Source organism: Cylas formicarius, unplaced genomic scaffold (assembly GCF_029955315.1).
Source record: "Cylas formicarius isolate icCylForm1 unplaced genomic scaffold, icCylForm1.1 PGA_scaffold_2__14_contigs__length_35257938, whole genome shotgun sequence".
Classification (NCBI taxonomy): domain Eukaryota; kingdom Metazoa; phylum Arthropoda; class Insecta; order Coleoptera; family Brentidae; genus Cylas; species Cylas formicarius.
In genome coordinates, this window is record NW_026844319.1 from 33,488,243 (window position 1) to 33,507,218 (window position 18,976).

The 18,976-nt window shown below is 36.9% G+C and overlaps 1 protein-coding gene and 1 non-coding gene across 2 annotated transcripts in view; one reads left to right on the forward strand and one right to left on the reverse strand.

The window, feature by feature from the left end:
• Positions 1–18,976, reverse strand: part of LOC132697889 (discoidin domain-containing receptor tyrosine kinase B-like) — a gene marked incomplete in the record, with an annotated part of 461,835 nt that overhangs the window by 331,464 nt on the left and 111,395 nt on the right.
• Positions 11,951–12,021, forward strand: Trnag-gcc (transfer RNA glycine (anticodon GCC)). The gene has a single exon. It is a non-coding gene; the product is annotated as a tRNA-Gly (tRNA).

Here is an 18,976-nt window from a genome sequence, read left to right on the forward strand (position 1 = left end):
CGCCTTTCCGGCACAAAACTTGTATTTTAAGCCTTTTGTATTTATGGACAAAAATCCGAATCCAAAATTGTTCTTTTCGGCAGCAACTCCGTGGACGTAAATCAAAATTCGTAAAATATATGCATAATTGGTTTAACTTTAGGCCGCGTCAAGAAAAACAATTTTTGTATGCAGGGTTTTCGTCTGCTCGAGATGTATGGAAAAATTAGACGCGATGACATCATGTACTATTACGATGGACTGCATGGTTTCAGAAAACAAGTATTCTCCCAAAACCCATTCACTCTATTAGAAATATATCTACCGAAGTTCAGTGAGACGTGAAAGACACTTAATGCAGGGATCATGCAAAACAAAATTAGATCGATTTTACGAAAGTTCCACGGTGATCCCCAGGAGCACGACAGAAAAACAATGGGCTCTTCGAAGCGATTTTTATGTGATTCAAGTGGATATTCGAGCACATTACTATTCGTTACAAGATTTGGAAGACTTTTACGCTTGACTTTATAGACACCTTCAAGGGACACTCCTAGACACGATGTCACAAAATTGTAGCCACTTTGATACAAGGAAGATTTCGTTTTTACACCCAGCGATATTGCGATGATGTGAAAAACGCGGCCGAACATTTTTTTATTTATTTATTTTTTTTATTCACCGCCCCTCTAGCGTAAGCGCGCCCCTCACAGACTACAAAAATGAGTAGCAAAGCCCGACGGTATACGTGCAATTAGCAGAGCTTCTGCAAACAATACGGTGTATGCAAATTTATTACAAAGAGAATCAGGTTACGCGGAGCCAAGGGTCCGTTGTATTTGCTTTTTGTAATCTCTTGATTTAACTCGATTTCTCTCTTACGAAATAAAGACGGACTAATTAGCCTTTGCGCCCCGTTTTGTTTGCGCGAAAAATTACTATCGAAATGGGGGATTAGCCCTTTGCCTCCGAACTAATTAAACGGGGCGGAAATGGGGTTTTTGTTTCGATTTTTTTTTTAATCGAGTCTTTTATTTATTTGTTTTCGACAAAATATCGCTGTTACGCATAAAATGTAGTAACAAAAAATATTAAAATATTTAATATTACAATCAAAAAGGCACTATATCGTTCCATTCCAGTAATATTATTGTAACTTTATTCCAGAAACAATATGAACATAGGACAAGTACATCTTCCTGTAACCTCAAAAGCATTCTCCTTAAAAAACTGCTAATATGAGAGAAATATTACAGAACACAACAAATCAACCAAGTAGATAGTAGATAAAATGTTCGTATAATATACATTATGCTTCTAGATGTCTGCTTCTGTTTTGGCTCTGAGAATTACATTGACTTTATAGTATACTGGCAATTGTTTTGCATTCGCTTTCCAAATAATCACAGTCATTACACTTCTTCAGGTATCCATTGTCAAACACTAAATTTCTTCCTGAACTTGCTTGCTGGGTAAATAAAAGTTTTTCTTTTCTCAAAATAACAAGATTTTCAAATAATATACAAGGTTAAAAGTTAAAATTTTTTATTTAGTCATAGCAATTCAATTGTTTTTTCAAAAATTAAGTTCTGGTTAGGAAAAAAGAACCATATAAGTTTTACAAAACAACGACTGCTAAGTCGGCAGATACTATCATAAGAAGATTGACAGTAAATTAGTACGTTATTGGTTAACGCTCTATGTTTTCATCGGCTCAATGGATTCTCTAACATTATGGCAATGGGAAATGACATTAACATTACCCGACATAGATCTGAGTGTCCAGTATTGGACTGATGTAGCAAGATTGCCTGCTGTACGATAGGGTCAACTTTTGAATTTTTGTCGGTTGCTGAAGACAGGCTTGTTGTTGATGAACAACAGAGGCTTGAGAATCGAGTCCTCTGGTACACTATGCTGTATTGGCGACACACTCTCACTTGTTCCGTTATTTCAAAATAAATACTACAAAGTTATATCCTGACTCTGACAACAGTTTGGAGCAGCATTACTTAACCTGTTACCAATATTTTTTTAATGGTGAATAGGATCTCCATCTAATTGCCTATCCAAAACATACAGGTTCGTCAGTAGATTTAAATTTGACTCAATTGCTTACAGTCTGCTTGACGTTTCCTGGATTAGTATCCAAAGCAATACCGAAAAGACGCACCCTCAAAGCTAGTGGGAGATCTTGGGCTGTCAACAATGTCTTCAAATTCATAAAAACCGCTCCGGCTTCTTCAATTCTTGATAAAATGTCATCTTTGTGTGCGGGTTTCTTTATATTAATGAGAGAGCTCTTTAAAAATTCGTATTAAAAATCCCCATCACTCAGAAGGGCTGGATATGAAATTGGAAATGAAATTGAATTGAAATAGCTAATTAAATTCATAAATTAATTAAAAATTAAACGGTAAAATTACATTTAATTAAAAACAATTAATATTATTTCTAAATTGAAAACATTACAGTGGTTTGTTGCACATTAGCATCGGGTAAGCAAATGCAAAAGTGCATTTTTTTTGTCGAAAAGTGTTGAAATATTGAAGAGGAAATAAATAAAGAAAAGGCGCCTTCTTTATGGAAGACGTTTGTCAATTCTGACGGTAATGTCAGTGAATGTATTCGTGTTGTTTTGCGAACATGTTTCCAAAAACTAACGGTCGTGTTACTTTATGTTACGTACTATTTACTACATTTCAGGTTGAGTAAATGAGAAAGAAAGTTTTGTGTAGGCTTTTCATTTGCACACACTTGGCCGTGCCTCTTTATACAAGGTTAAGTAGCATCTGAGCATCAACTTCTAGATACAAAATACTTTAAATGTTCTTAGATAAATTATTATATTTACAAGAACTTTTTTATTTAAACTTCCAACTTGCAACATATAAAAAATACCCATTTTTTTATATGCAATAAGTAGTAAAATCGAAATGGACATCTTTACTATGTTTTGATGAGCTGCCCTAAATTTAATCTTAGGTTCAGACTCACGGTTAGATTTTTTTTTTGCTAAGGATAACTAAGTGCCCGTTGCTGCATAAAGCAGCAAATTATAGACAATTTCGTAATCATTGGAAGCCATTGAAATTTAAGAAAATATGTTTTTATGTTCATGCAGCAGTAGAATAAAATGAAATAAAATTATATAAATTTACAAGCCTGTCTGTGCGAAATTTTCATAGCTCCTTAATGCGAAATCCAAAGATCAAGACGACTTTTACGTTTTATAAAAAAGTGTTTAATTATTTATCAAAATGAATGTTGTCCCCTTCCAAATAATCGCCAACGTTGTATCCAATCCTCGAAGCACTTCCGGTAAGCACTTTCTGGTACAGCCTTGAGTTCTTTCAACGATTCTTTCTTTATTTCCCCAATCGTTCCAAACCTCCTTCCTTTCATGGGTTCTTGAGTCGCAGGGGGATATGGTGGCTGAGGCATAAGCAACGATGAGTGACCAGTTTTCTTCGTATTGCTTCGACGTATAACCTTATTGAGCGTACGACTTTCTATTTCAATGTGGTTCGGTGACGCTTCGGCTCAACCACATTTTTGCTTCAGTCTCCTGGAACTCGTGCAAGCGTGCGGATGGATTTCCAACTTTCCGGAAATCCTCGAATGATACACGAACCGGCTCAAACTGCTCCGAAACGCCTCGGGGTTGTTCATTTTCGGTTACAAAGTACAATTTCATCCGCGCGCCCGTCTACCCGCATTACGTTTTGATATCTGAATCTCCCACTTCCGACGTTTATCGCGTGCTACAAGCCGAAACATGAATCAAACACTCCGCCACCATTAATTAGACACTGTTTTCGCGAAACAATAGAACGTCGGAGGTTGCCATAATCAGGTGTGCTTTGTTATATGACGGACGAGCCTAAAATACATGGAAGGAATGATAGGCCCGCCGGTGCTAACTGGAAATCCCGGCAGCGGCCATTAATTTTCGGATGATATACATTTATTTTTCGCGCAAATACGACGAAAAGAAACAATGGCAAATGACGGGGAGGGCAATTATTTTTATCCGGGCCACTCATGTAGCTACTAGACATATAAAGCTCTGCCTATGCTGACAGTACATGAAGTAACTACGTACATTTTTTTTGAGAAGGCAACCAATGGCAGCTCTAATGGCAAATTCTGACGTTGGACCCGCAAGACCTTGCGGTTTTCAACAAACAACATGGCCGCTGCCAGATCGTCCATGTTTGGATGCGGCAAATTTACGGCAGTATTTTCTCAAAATATGTCGAAATACTATTAAGTTTTCACGCAAAAATGGAGTTAAGGTATGGAAAAGCAGCGCAGAATTGCAGCATCGGCGTCGGAATAATTCTGTAATTATTTTTTTCTACTCCCGTCTGTAAATTACCCAATTGTTTTTGGTTTACATTTTCGCAAAACAACGCCAATACATTCAATGACATCAACAACATCCGATTCCTCCCAAATCCGTGCGGTAAAATCCCGGAAATGTCCGAAGAGGCTCGGATTCGTGGGAAACAAAACTGACGTCGTAAAGTGACGCTTCCCGCACACTAAACGGGAATAGAAAAATATATAGGAATCACTGTTTCTCCAAGATCCTCATACTTGCCACATTCGCTGCAATTTCGTAAAAGAACAAAGTATTGAATGAATACAACAACGGACTGTTTTGTGACACCATTTATGTCCAGTCGAGTCATATTACGGCAACGTAGCAACTCAGACAGTTCGGGGTGACGCATGCGCAATATGCGAAAATATCATAGCCACCTGCGGCGCATCAATTTTTGCCGTAGTAGTACCACTATATTATCTTATAGCTATGGGGGGTCATTCAACTCGAATTGAATTTATTCGAGTACCGCGACCAGACGTTCAAATTGCCGAAAGTAGAAACACGAATGCGGGTAAAAAGCGAAGGGGGAAAAAACTCTTCAAAGTTCCGACGAAAGCAGAACCCCCCAGGCAATCCAGACGGGAAAAAAGTTGAAACAATAATACCGCATTACAATGAGTTAAGGGAAACAAAACGCGGCGGCACGGGATTGGCTGAAACGCGCCCGAACGAAATAAGCGTATGCATATTCAGGTGCGGAGTTGAAAGGACGCCAAAAAACTTTGTCGCCGCTGATGTGTCTCGCTTTATGAACGGATTAAGACTCGTCTCGTATCGATTTACCGCAGCTGAAGTGCCCTAATGCCGGTTATATTTTTTGACGTGACAATGGCGTCTCTCTAAGTTTCATCTTTCCGTCCCGTTTTGAGTTTCTTCACTCCTTATACCTCCTCCTCCTCCTTGGCTTCACAACCTTTGGTCAGGCATGATTTCATCTTTCTCGATTTAGCATTATATCAAGCCCATTTTGAATGTTCATGGCTCTTAGGTTTTTTCTTTCCTCGTTGGGCCTCACATTTTCGTCGGTATATAACTATAGGTTTTACTTCGTTTTTTGTGTTTCTATGATTTTATTGCCCCAACAGAAAAAGGCATCAGCTTCATTTATTCTGTGATTCTTCCCTAATACTAATTGAGTTGTTTCACCTGATCGAAATTTTGTCATTTGCAGTCATTCTTTTCAAGGTACGTGATTTGGTCTTGTCTACATTCATTTTTAGTTTCTTTTTCCAACCTTAGTCCACGATATCTGCGAATGGTAGGAGTAGGTTGGGTTCCTCATCATATGTCCCAATATTAGGACCTACAATGGAGTACTTGGATGCAATGTTAAATGATTGAGGTGAAATTAATGTTCAAGGGACCACAGTAGTCGTGCCGTACCCTCATCTTGTATCCTTCGTGCAAAATTTTATCAGATATACAGGTTATTTCGGAAAGCCTACCTCCAGCATTGCTCGGTACAACTTGGTTCCCGAAGGCCTGCTTAAAATTTCTGCCAAGTTCCCGGCATTTTTAAATAATTTGTCTGATGTCTGAAGCGACATTGGTAGTCCCCCACTATCATTTCACTATATGGCTTGACACTTGCTGAAATACTGGTAGAATGACTATATTCAAGATATGTAACGAGCTACATGGGTAGGAACACCATAGGTAGTTTTTAATTTGTTCGATGTATATCGCAATTTTCTCATAGGTTGTTGGAAATAACTTAATAAGTAAGGTCGACTATAAGATACTATATCCTCACAATCGGATATACTAACCACGTCTCAACTAGTATAACTGGATATCCTAAAAGGTCCGCGTTATCCGTATAATGAAGATAAGAATCCACGCTAATCGTTGGGCTCGGCTTGGGATCGTTTGACTTCTATATCAACAAATTTTTGAAAAGCGAAACAATAGAAGCCATGAAATCCTCCTGTGGGTAGAGAACAGAGGGGTCGTTCCGGACATATCGTGCGACAGGGTGGGGATGGGATTTAAGGGGGATTTACCCGAGGCGCAATCACATCCTGTAGACCTTTCTTTCTCGTTCCGTGTCTCGGAGACGTAACAATGGGGCGATTACGTTCCGCACCAGAAGGTCTGACGCGCAAAGCTCTCGGGCGGCTTTGGAGGGATATTTTCGCGGTCCGCAGACGGTTGCGCCGACATCTTGGATTTCGTACTCTGTTTATTACGATACGGTGACAATACGTTTGATGTTTGAATCCGATAAACCTCCGCCATTGATATTTAAATGCTAACCAAGTGCTGCTTTGCAAAAATATACCAAAAAGCTTCTCAAATGATTCGTTTATTAAACTTGTTACTAAAGAGCTTTTTGAGATAAAACAATAAGTTTTTTTTTCTTCCAGTACGCCATATATAATTTTCCATATTTTGATTTGTATCGTCATTGCTTTTAAAAAGCGGCGATTTTTACAGAAATTACATTAGTACTCTTTCGAAAGAGTTCAATGGACAAAATATCAAAGACTCCAATGTTTTAGAAATTACAAAACAGTTTCGTTTAAATTCTTTTTTCTAAGAGATGCAGGTGGTGTTGATAAATCGACCAATTAAACAGAAAGTGGGCGGAGCTTATTCCGCATCGTCGCCTCCGAAAGAGTGCTAGCGGGGCGGGACGGGTCGCAAAAAAAATAATAAAAAACAGGTGTCGAGTAACGAGGTGTTAATAAGCAAAACCAGCAAACAAATCGGTGAGAGGTATAATTGGGCAGACGCGTTTATCTCGTAAAATATTTATGACGCGAGGTGCTTTCGGTCTTGGAAAGTGGCAGGTAATCAGTGCGTTTGATTTAAATTACCCGAGCCCGGCGAAACGACATTATGCGCCACCTGCCACATAATGTCATTGACGTGCCGGGTTCGTAACAGAGAGATCCCGCGGGATAAGTGAATTTCGGCTGTCGCGCGCGCCTATTCCGTCAAATTTACCGTGAAAATTTTCGACACATAACGCCCAAAAAAAGGGATCCCGAATGACGCCCATTTTTTTCAAATTATTTCTGTCTGGTTCTGCTAAACCCGATTACAAATTGGACCCTATATACCCCCCAAAGTTGTCACCATTAAAACTTTTAACAGGAAAAACACTATTTGTCAAGTTTTACAAATAGTACTTGAATTAATTAATTAATTAACTAATTAACATTTTAATTTTAAGTTTTAATATTTTCGTTCTTTTTGATAACACAGTGATTTCGATTTTTCCAAAGAACGATATATTTTTGCTCGATCGCGCCATTTTTTTTATAGCGCTCTATATCTTAAAAACGTTATTTTATTAATGTACTTACCCATGACAAGTATAAATTTTTAGAAACTGGAATATCTCATATTATCGATAGCTCTTTCGTTTCGGTGATTTTTTCCAGAAACGCTGAAATGCTGCAGACCCCGTCTACCCTTGTTTAAAAATTATAGGTGAACAACATTCATATACCTTAATTGCGCCTGTGAATTTTTTTTTATTGTACTGTATGCTTGGACATGGTGCTTTATATTCTGTAATAATCCGCAGCACTCAAAAATATTTTATAAGTAAAAATAAATAGTTAAATCGGTCAATGAGTAACTTTTCCTTTGAAGAAAATGCTTAAATATTGGAAATCTATTTCAGAAACGGCTTGAAATAATAAATAATGGAGAACGGGTATATAAGCAGTCAAAGTTTCTGATTTTTTAAAGACTTTCTTTCTATAAATATCATGTGAAGGAGCGGAACGGACCAGTTAGCCATCAGCGACACTTATCACGGGCACACAAAACAAACATTTTGAAAAATATGGCATAACTCTCTTAAAGTAGCACAAATATTGCAAAAGCCAAAATTATTCATGTTTTTATTAGTCACCATAGAAACGGGAGGCCATTAAAACGACGCCCCGCAGTCAATCAACAGGTGAGAAAACGAAGAAAAAGATAAGCCATATTTTTAATACATATACATATTATATAGGCATTATATTACATTTTTTATTTTAAAATAGTCCTATAATACTGACCTTTTGACTATTTTGTAAATATAACGATGCATTTGTATACTAGAATGCATAGTTCCGTATTCTACTGAAATCTGACTACAGAAATATAGTGGGTGGCTTTTCTTTGAATACATTTTTGTATGCCAGAAAGAATTATAGAAAAGTTCCTATTTTCGGAAGCATGAGAGAAGTATTTTTTTAACTTATTCTGTTTGGGGGGGGGGGGGGAATCTATAACTACTTAGTTAACAATATAGCAGAATGGGAGTCTAATTCCTTATATACATACCGTAAGTGTTGTTACTTTATTTTTATATGCCATATTTTCAGTGTACTACCGACTACCAACGCTACAAAATAGTTAATTTTTCCATAAGGGAGCCTTGAATGAAACGAACCAAAGTAACAAATTTGTAGGTCTTCTAAACAGAAATGGATATCATCTAAGCCTATCGGTTATCATCAGCAATTAATTGACAATTGACGTATTCATAAGCCGAGAGCCACTATCGAACCTTCATCACATTGGTATCGGAAATCTTCAAGAAGATTTAAGTGTTTCAATGTGCCGTAAGAGTTGTGTCATCAGCAAAGTTCATTAGAGATGTATTACACATGCAGAGGCGTAAATCTTTTAAAAAAATGAAATACAGCCTCCAAATCGGCCGCTAGACTAAACTGATGGAGTTTGTTGGACTCATGCCTCCTACAAAACAGAGAGGCAAGTACCAGATGAGAACTTAGCTCGAAAAGAGCGTTTTATGGAGTCCATCCGCTTCCCACTAACCGAATACCAGACGAGGAAAGTAATTTTCATTAAGGCGATCACCTGTCGCGGCGTTTCACCACGCTTTTATCTCGATAAAATCCAATATCGTAACCTATTGTTATCTCATCGAACAAATCTGAGCGCGGGAATAAACGACATTCGCATTTACAAGGCAAAACAAACATCGGGACGGCGACCAAAGCACGCGAACCCCCAGGGAAGGGCGGCAGAGGTCTCCCGACACGACCAATTTATTTTCACACGAAAATACATCGAGGAGTGTCTATTATTCCATTAACCTGATTCGTCTGGGGCCCGCCGCCGCGGTTTTCATAACGGAATAAAAATTCCGGGAGGCGTCGCGGCATACAAATTAGAAGAAACGCTCCCGCCGCATACATCTAGGAGATTATTTCCCCCGATTTCCTTTTATCGGCTCCGCGGGGGAAATTGAAATGGGAATTTCATCGAAACGTTCGACCGATCGTTAACGAAGAAAGCCGATTTGAAAGCGCGCCTAGCCGCAATCGCTCGAAACGGGGAAAACAAATCGCAATATGGAATAGAAACACAAACAAATACAGAATTCCTGCAACCAGAGTTGTTTACGGGGCGTTATCTTTGTCAAATCTTCTACCCCTTTTTCCTCTACTTCAGATTAGAAACGAGATTCGTTTGCTCAAATCCTTCCATTGCTCCTTCAGTTCTTCAGTCAGTACCGTTTGATATTCGCATTTGATAAAGGCACGGTGTTGCCGAAACACCTGTCATTTAAATATATTTATGTGAAAATCTGAACAACGTTTGTTCTTATCAACACGAACTTGAAATCGGATCTTAAAGTTCTTCTAAATTATAGAAACCTTGATCCAGAAGAATTTTCCTGAAGTTAGAAAATTGAGTATCTTTATTCGCTCCAGTGCAGGACACAGTTAGATTTGACGTTTTTTGGAGCACATTAATGATCAATTGGAATATTCTTTAATTTTTACTCCAGCTTGCTCCCTAGGAAAGATTTTCTAGTCATAAAAGAAGAATTTTATTTGACTACGTTCGTATAACATAAATTTACAATTGTGGCAGAAAGAACACAAAAATTGTACAACACGCAGCTTAAATGTAAAATGCTTTTCTAAATTAAAGATGTTTTGAAAATTCAGTTTCTTAGTTGACTCCACTTCAAGAAACACACAGATGTGATATCTTTTGGAGCAAAGGCGCTGAGTTAGCCAAAGGTGTATTTGTATCCAGTTCAGAAGAAGTCCTCCTCTTACATCACACACTAGATCCAAAAAAATATTTCCAATGATTACATTGTAAGGAGCACAAACGAAATCACCTTATTAGATAGCAACATAAAGCTATACTGCTTTTGAGGCTCCTACTTCTTTCTATATGACCCTAAGATGTCTTCAAACTCTTGACTGGAACCTTCGGCACTCTACACAATAACGCGTTTTACCACAAACCGAAACTCAGTTGGCATCTTCAGGAGAAGATTAAAACTAAGATGTCTTTGTAGGTGATAATCATTTCCAATAGACGCAAAATATCACTCTTAGGGGTCTTCCAATTTTGGAGAAAGAGTGAAACTAGAAGGGGCAAATGACGGTAATGACATTGACTTGCAAAATTATTTGATGGGGATGGGGAACAAAATAGTGGGAGGTCCAATATATAACTTATCTAAAACAGCTACAGTACTTTAGTTAAATAAAAAAATTAAAAACGTTTATTGCTAACAGCATGAAAAATTACAATATAAGTACGTAAGTGTAAGTAAATTAAGAAAACATTAGGAATAGCAGTCATCTAGGTAAACCCCAGACACTGTTTAAGCCTCATTTAAAAGGAAAAACCATGGTTCCAGATAACAAATAATAAGGCTTGTATAGTAAGTAAATAAACAATAAAACTCCAAGAAGGAAGGAAAGGGGAAAAGGTAAGAATAATAATAATAAAATGAACAAGTATTGTTGACGTTCGGGAAGACTAAATTTAAACCTAGCTAAGAATATGACCTTTTAAATACTTCTTTTCTGTGTTGAATACAATCAATCAACAATCAACGACGTTTGCTTTAAAGGAAATTTTATGAAACAGATAGCGAGATGACTAAAGGGGACTCAAGATGGTGCCCTGCGGCACACCTGAAGAAACTGCAACCCGCAGTGAACATATGTCCTCTATTATAATTATAACTGTGTTTAATTGGATAGAAAGGATTTTGTGCATTACGATTTAAACCAATGAATTTTAAAATAGCAAACATAAGCTATCTATTCTAGATATTGTTATTTTTCAATACAAAACTCTCTTTTTAAATAATTTTTTTGTTTTCTCCATATTATCTATAACAAATTCGAAAAGTTGCACTAAAAGAAGAAACGAATTTGTGAACTACATTGACGCAGTAAAAAGGAGGAATTTTCAGGTTTCATAAGCGAACGGACGTAGAAAAAATTATAATGCGACATTAAATTTAATTAAAATCGCATTCAATAATGTGACGCAAAGTTGGTACCGATGCAAATTCAAATTATTATGCGCCATTCGAATATTTATTTCGCTATATATAACATTAAGCTCGAAGCTTTGGCAAAAAGTTATTGAATTGAATTTTGTAACGCGAGGACTTTGGGCATTACGTTTACCGGTTCAATTTGCGATAATGCAGAGTGATTTAGGCCGAATGTCGCGTTGGTGGAAATACATTTTTTTAAATAAAATTAATTATGAAAGTTACGGAAAGTCGCTTAAATAGAACGCCAAAGCTGTAAGTTCTGTAAACTCGCACATAGAGCGAACGTAGCATCGGTGGTTCAGTGGTAGAATGCTCGCCTGCCACGCGGGCGGCCCGGGTTCGATTCCCGGCCGATGCAAGTTTTTTTTTGGTGATATTAATAACTTAATAAAAAACATTTTTGAAGATGGGGCTACCCACAACTATCCCAAATGTATAGTAACAATATTTAATCCAATGAGACTTGAAGTACAGTTTTCTTGTTGGCAAGGCATGGCAACAAAAATGTGTAAAAACGCATATAGTTTTCTAAAAAAAATTGTATAGGAAATTTGATAGATTTTCCACTACACAAACTTTTGGCTGTAACAAATAAAAAAGCCGGTTGGAAATACATTTTAACGGGTTATTGGTTGTGTGTTTTAAATCTCAATTAGAGGGTAAAATATTTCGATCATACAAACTCTTGGTATAAAAGAAACTGGTAAAAATTTGCTTATTTAACAAGAACACCGCCGATTTAATTTTGTGAAACAAATTTTATCGATATATATATATATATATATATATATATATATATATATATATATATATATATATATATATATATATATATATATATATATATATATATATATATATATATATATATATATATATATATATATATATATACGTTTCTGAAGAAGTTAAAAACCAGATTGAATGACGTGCTTAAACGAGATCTTAAAATGACATTTCGGTTACTCTCATACTGCCGTGTACAATTGGATATCTTTGAGTAGGACGTACAAAAAATTGCTAAGATAAGTCTTTTAAGTAATAATAGTTTCTTCTTAAAAGGGCCTGCTTCTACAAGAGTGGTGAGAACGGAGATATTTATTATTTTTGGTACCCACCTTCAGGGTTAATTTTAAAAGACAGATAAAAACGTGTAAATTCCAAACTTTGAAGATTTTTGCTCTATTATCTTATGCAAATGTCAGAAAAAACAAACGACGATTGTGAGCTGTCAAAATGACGGCAACATCATTTTTTTTAAAAACGGAATGCCCTATATATTATTAGCTTGAATCGTAGATATTTTTTTCCTGATTTCAGAAACATAGAGCTCATTGACATTTGATAAAAAATTGTAATAAAATTATGTTATTCAAACAATAAAAATATCAATAATTAAGGTTAAACATGTTCCTCATAACTTCCATTATTTTTTCCTACACGAGGTGATAACATCAGGGTTTTCTATGGGTTAGATCCTTTAAAACGTCTTTCTCTTACCACTTGTAAAACTTTCACACCTATTTTTTAAGTATCCCCACAAAAAAATGTCACAAGGATTCAGGTCAGTGACCGAGGTCTCCGTCAAAATTTCTTTGTCTGGTCTATTGTCCTGGTCTTCCGTGTGACACTATTTTAATTGTATTTATTGAAGGAACTCTTCTACCCGGATATATTTGTCGATATTCTCTTTTGTCCGTTTGAATAATATAGTTTTATTATTTATAATTTGTGCTTGAAGTACAAGAAACGGCTGCGAAAGACTGTGGTCACTTCTTACCTGATCTTTCTATAATAGTGCCGTAGCGGGGAGGTTCAAAATTAAAATTTTAAACATCGCCAAGCTGACGACTACGGTAGGAAAAACCGTGGCGCAAAATTACCCGCCAAAGTTACGCGCAACTTCCGCGAACTTTCATTTATACTTAATGTATGAAATTTCGCAGAGTAAACCAATCAAACTTTCTTAATTCGCTGTTCAATTGAATCAGGCCCTCCCGCCTAATCAACCGAAGAAACAACGAGTTTAAGCTTGCGAAACTTCTGCAACTTAAAGTTACGTATGCCATTGTGTCAAAATAAGGCTTGTTCGAGCCGTTTTGGGACAGGAAACTATAATTCGTTATTATACTCGGAGGCAACTCGGTGGCGCACTTTCTCCGCCCCCGCTATAGTTAATTTAAAGTTGGGATAACTCCCGCGAAGTTAGACGTTATTAGTGTTTGGTCGGTCGCCGCCATAACGTTTTGTCGACTGCCACGCAAGTGTCGATAACACGCCTGCGTCTCCTTCACTGCGAGAAGGATTTTTGACTCTTTTTTACGTTACTGTTTTATAACGATCGTTTCCTTTGGAAATATGTCGAATTCATATGAGCATTACTATTTCTGTCTTCCGTTGTCATCATTTGTATTTGTAAACAAAGTTTAGCAGCCATTTGTTTAGTCGAGATTTAAACAAAGTGAAAGAATTTATATCTTTGATTTCAATCGGTAGCTCACTGTGGATATTTGGACTTAAGTACAAAAAGAATCTTTAGGTCTTGGTTTGAGGAAGGTAACCTGCTACTACTTTGTGCCGGGTGTTATGATTATGCTTTATGGTTTGTATATATATATATATATATATATATATATATATATATATATATATATATATATATATATATATATATATATATATATATATATGATGACACTATATTCCGGGATATCATCCGTTCGCTCGTTGAACTCCGACTGGAATCCTGCAAATCCTGCATCCGACTGGAATCCCGCAGACGTTTCGCCAAAATCTCACTTGGCATCTTCAATGCTCGCGCTCCGAAAACACTTCGAACACTTCGATAGATGCTTTTCAACATAAAATTCAAGTTTTAATTTTCTAGTCCATAGACTTGTCACATTTCCTTTAAATCAACAAAGGTTTGAGGTGGCTAGAATCAATAGCTATGAAGATAGTTTTATCGAAAAGTTAATTAGGAAATTTAGATTTAAAAACAAACTTCAAAAATCAACGACTTTTCAAGCTGATAAGGAAAATTTAAAAGTAGTCTCAATTTCTTTCTCTCCCCAATATACAAGTGGACTTGATAGAGTCTTCTGGGCCGCAGGTCTTCGAAGTGTCTATCAGTCCGGATCAAAATTAAAAAACTCTCTAACTCTAAACTAGATTCCCTTGAAAAGTCGGGAATTTATGAAATATGTTGTAACGATCGTGACAATTCATATGTAGGGCAAACCAAAAGATCAAGATTTAAGGAACATTTAGCTCATTCAAAATTTGCTAGATTAGAAAAATCAAGTGTAGTCGAACATATGTTCGACAATAATCGTAAGGTAGATATTAGTAATTTAAAATTAGTTAAACATGTAAATAATAGTAGAAAATTAGATGCCTAGGAAAGCTTAGAAAGTGTTAAGACAGGGAATAAGGCACTGAAGAAGGACAGAGGTCCAATCCCATTTAGCCCATTGGTTGCGTGAACAGTGCGTAATTCTCCCTCCCACTTCCCCCGATGTGTATATATATAAAGAACATTTGTTCTATTAAGTTTAGTTTTAATCTTCTCCTGAAGATGCCAACTTGGTTGGCGAAACGCGCGTCGAAAACGTAAAATTGAGTTTCGGTTTGTGGTAAAACGCGTTATTGTGTGTTAGTACAGTGCCGAAGGTTCCAGTCAAGAGTTTGTTATCGCTTTAATCAAAAGGAACAGGCAGAAGGCGAATTGCAATGGCTCGTTATGTGCAAAAACAAAAAAAAAAATAAAGTTGTTTTTTTTGTTTGGATCGAGTTCTCCAATTGTTCCCACCCAAACACTAAACTTAAGTCACGAGCAGAGCCCCCCCACCCCTGACCAAAACCAAACGGAACGGAAATACGGAGCAAAACGCCCGTGTACAAGTTCAACGGAAAAGTTTCCGACAACTATACCCGGCTACCACCGAATTAAACTACCCCGCGCTCTAGTAATTCCGAAAGTCGCAACTTCCCGGCAAATTACTCATCCGGAACCGGAAGTTTTATCGGCAGAATAATTATTCACGCAGCTGCGCGGTAATTAAAATGTGTTTTTATTCTTAACAGCTTTACTTATCATTAATTCCTTCCGGACTATTTCGTCCGTACACCCACAATTTCGTTTGCCTCGCTCTTCCTCTCCCCCACCCCCTCGGTCTCGTCGACTTATTCTCATTTTAATTCTTACGTTTTCTTTTTTTTTTTTTTTTTTTAGCCACCGTCCGCAAAGCCGGCGCTCGTTGCTTGCGGTATATTATGGGCGGGCTAATTAGTAAAAATTTTCGTCTGTTTTTAAAAATCGCTATGGCGAAAAAACGTGGAAATTTGAATGTAGATTTTCCGTTTGAACAACCTTTGATGTAATTAATATAACGAGCACAGGCACACAATTAGCACCACAGGAGATCAGCATTAGGATTAATTTACAACGAATGGAATGCTACAATACATACAAGACTCGTCCATCACGATCTCTTCCATAGCCGCCTCTAATTGCTTTTGAGTCTAATACCACTTCACAAGGCACAAACTAATACTAATACTAAAGAACACACTAATTGTTGGATGTTTTCATTTGTCTAGACTTGCAACAACAATGTTTTGTTTCACAGATAAAGTCAGTTGTGCATTCACGCACCAGTAAATATTTTCAAAAAATAAAGCATAATCAATATAGTATTTCCAATGTACGTTTTCTTCGATGTAATCTAGATGCTATAGACTTAACAAAAATGCCAATACAAATCCAAAATATTTCATTTTACTATTTTGGGTTTACTTGAAAATGTAATACAAATTTATGTACCGCTTTTGTTAACTTTTGAAGTCATATATAAGATCTTTCATTTGCACATAAATTAGCGATTTCTACGGTTTTATGTCCTATAGTAGTGATAATAATAAAATTTCTAAATGGATGTGCAAAATATTTCCTAGATATGACAAAAAAAATCATAGAATAGGTGATGCATTAACGCAAAACAAACAAAATGGGTTAAGAAATCTATCCAAGAAAAAAATAATAAAATCAAACCGTAATCGAAGATTTTACAACGATGTACAGCCTTAACCGTGGCGCAAACGATATTTCACACACCCTGTATTGAAAATTTATAAAAATTGGTATAGTTGAGTTCGAAGTACTCCTGAATAAGAATTCGCTGCCAATTTATTTTTTAAAAATATCCCTAATATTTTTGTGAAATAGTCTGAATCTGAGTTGAAACAATAAGGAAATACAAGATATCAGTGCATTTTCAGAGACCTATCCAACAAAAAAAATATCAAAATCGAACCATAAAAGATATTATCAAGGATGTACAGTTCTTAAGTGGAACACCATTACCCGTAACAGCGTTCTCCGCATTATCCTCGAAAAAAAAGGGTCAATTATTCCTCCGCACCAAAATGCGCACCAAACAGTCACTCTTTGAGGATGCATTGCTTTTTGAACAATCTCTCTTGGATTTTCTAATCCCCAAATACCAGCATTGTGTTTGTTTACAAAGCCACCAACGTGAAAATGTGCCTCATCGCTAAAGATGATTTAGCAAACACGCGGCGCTGTTGATGATCTCGAGGTTTCAACTCCTGAGTTATTTGGACTTTATATGGGTGTAGATGCAAGTCTTTTGTTAAAATTCGCTGTGTGGTTGAATACGTAAGGCCCACTTGCTGCGATCGATGACGAATCGATGTGTTTGGATCTTCGGCTACACTTTCGCGAACAATGGCAATATTTTGATCTGACCGACCTGCACGAGCACGTTGAGGGACTTTGAGGTTAGTTGCAGATCCAGTTTGCTCAAATTTTTGAGCCACATAGAGCCCGAAATGCATTTTTTCTTGATCGACCGTTTTCATAATAGGCTTGCACAATTTTTACACGTTGTTCAGTCGTATATTGCTCCATGACTAATTTTGTTTATGTTTTGAGGTTAGAAATCTCATATGATAATAAACAAATACAGTGGCGTTTCAAAAATATTTCAGATTGTAATGTGGAAACTCTTATTGAATCACCCGTTATTTCCCGTCCGGCCCAAAGGGTTGCGAAAACGGCGGCAGCGTAAAACAGTTCTCCTTTTCACCTCTATAGGCGTGCGTCGACACGGACGAGAAAAAAAAGACGCCGACAACAAAAGTGGCTTTCCTTCACAACTTTGTTAACGACTTGATAACGTTCCAACGTTGATAAATCGCCGCACTTTTGTTTTGCTCAAATAATACAAGAATGAGCGGCCTCGTGTCGATCTGAAAGGCGACGACGACGTTACAGGAGGTGGGGTGGCGGCGGGGCAATTTTTCAATTTTTTTCCCGTCACGTCTACGCGCCCCGTTCGTCGTTCCCGATCGAAGGTAATTAGTTTTTCCAATGAAAAGAGGAAAGTTTTATATGGATGACGACGAGAAGTAAACTCGCTAAAGAGGAAACTTTCGGGGGAGCGGTAAATCAAAAAGGCATTAAAAGTTTCCATTTAAAACGTCGAATTTATGGCGGCGATTTTTTCGAATTATTTGCCGAAAGGTCCACGCCGCCGACAAATTGAAAAAACTTTCCGGTTTCTTGGTATTTGCGCGATTTTAGTTGGGCGCTTTATTTATTAATTTTTCCGTGCGGAGAGAAAAACGATTGCGGAGTTTTAATGAGACGCCCAACGTCAAACTTTGAAAAATTTTCTCTTAAAAATAGACCACTTTGATTCGGTTGCTATTAGAGCAGAGCTTCTCGAAATTAATGAAAAATATTTTTAATCCGTTCCCTCTACTACGGAACTTTTAACCCAAGTTTGCAGAACCCATGCGAATAATCACCGTAAAGATGGTGGCTATTTCTGAAAGTATGGGTTTTTATTTTTTAGTTTATTATACGTTCCTTTTTCTATTATCAATCAAAGATCATTTCCGGTATGGTTCACATCCGAAATAATTAAGGCAATTTTACTATTTTTTTGGGGGGGGGGGGGTATACAATACTCCTCAACAACTGATCTCTCAGTTGAACGGATTGTCTAATGCATTTATTACTATTGATCACTTAACTGATGACACTATATTAAGAGCATTAGAACAAAGTATCTTGTGGTCCTGATATGTCCTGACATGTGTCCGATATATCCAATTACAGGGCCGTATCGCTGCCTGTTTCGATGTCGCTGCATGATAGCATTTTCAACCAAATTAAATATTTGGTAGCCCCCAAACAACACGCTCTCTTTAAAGGTTTAAAATTTGTGACGGTTTCATATTTCAATGGTAAAATTTAGCATTTTTAAAGTGAGAGTGCTGGCACA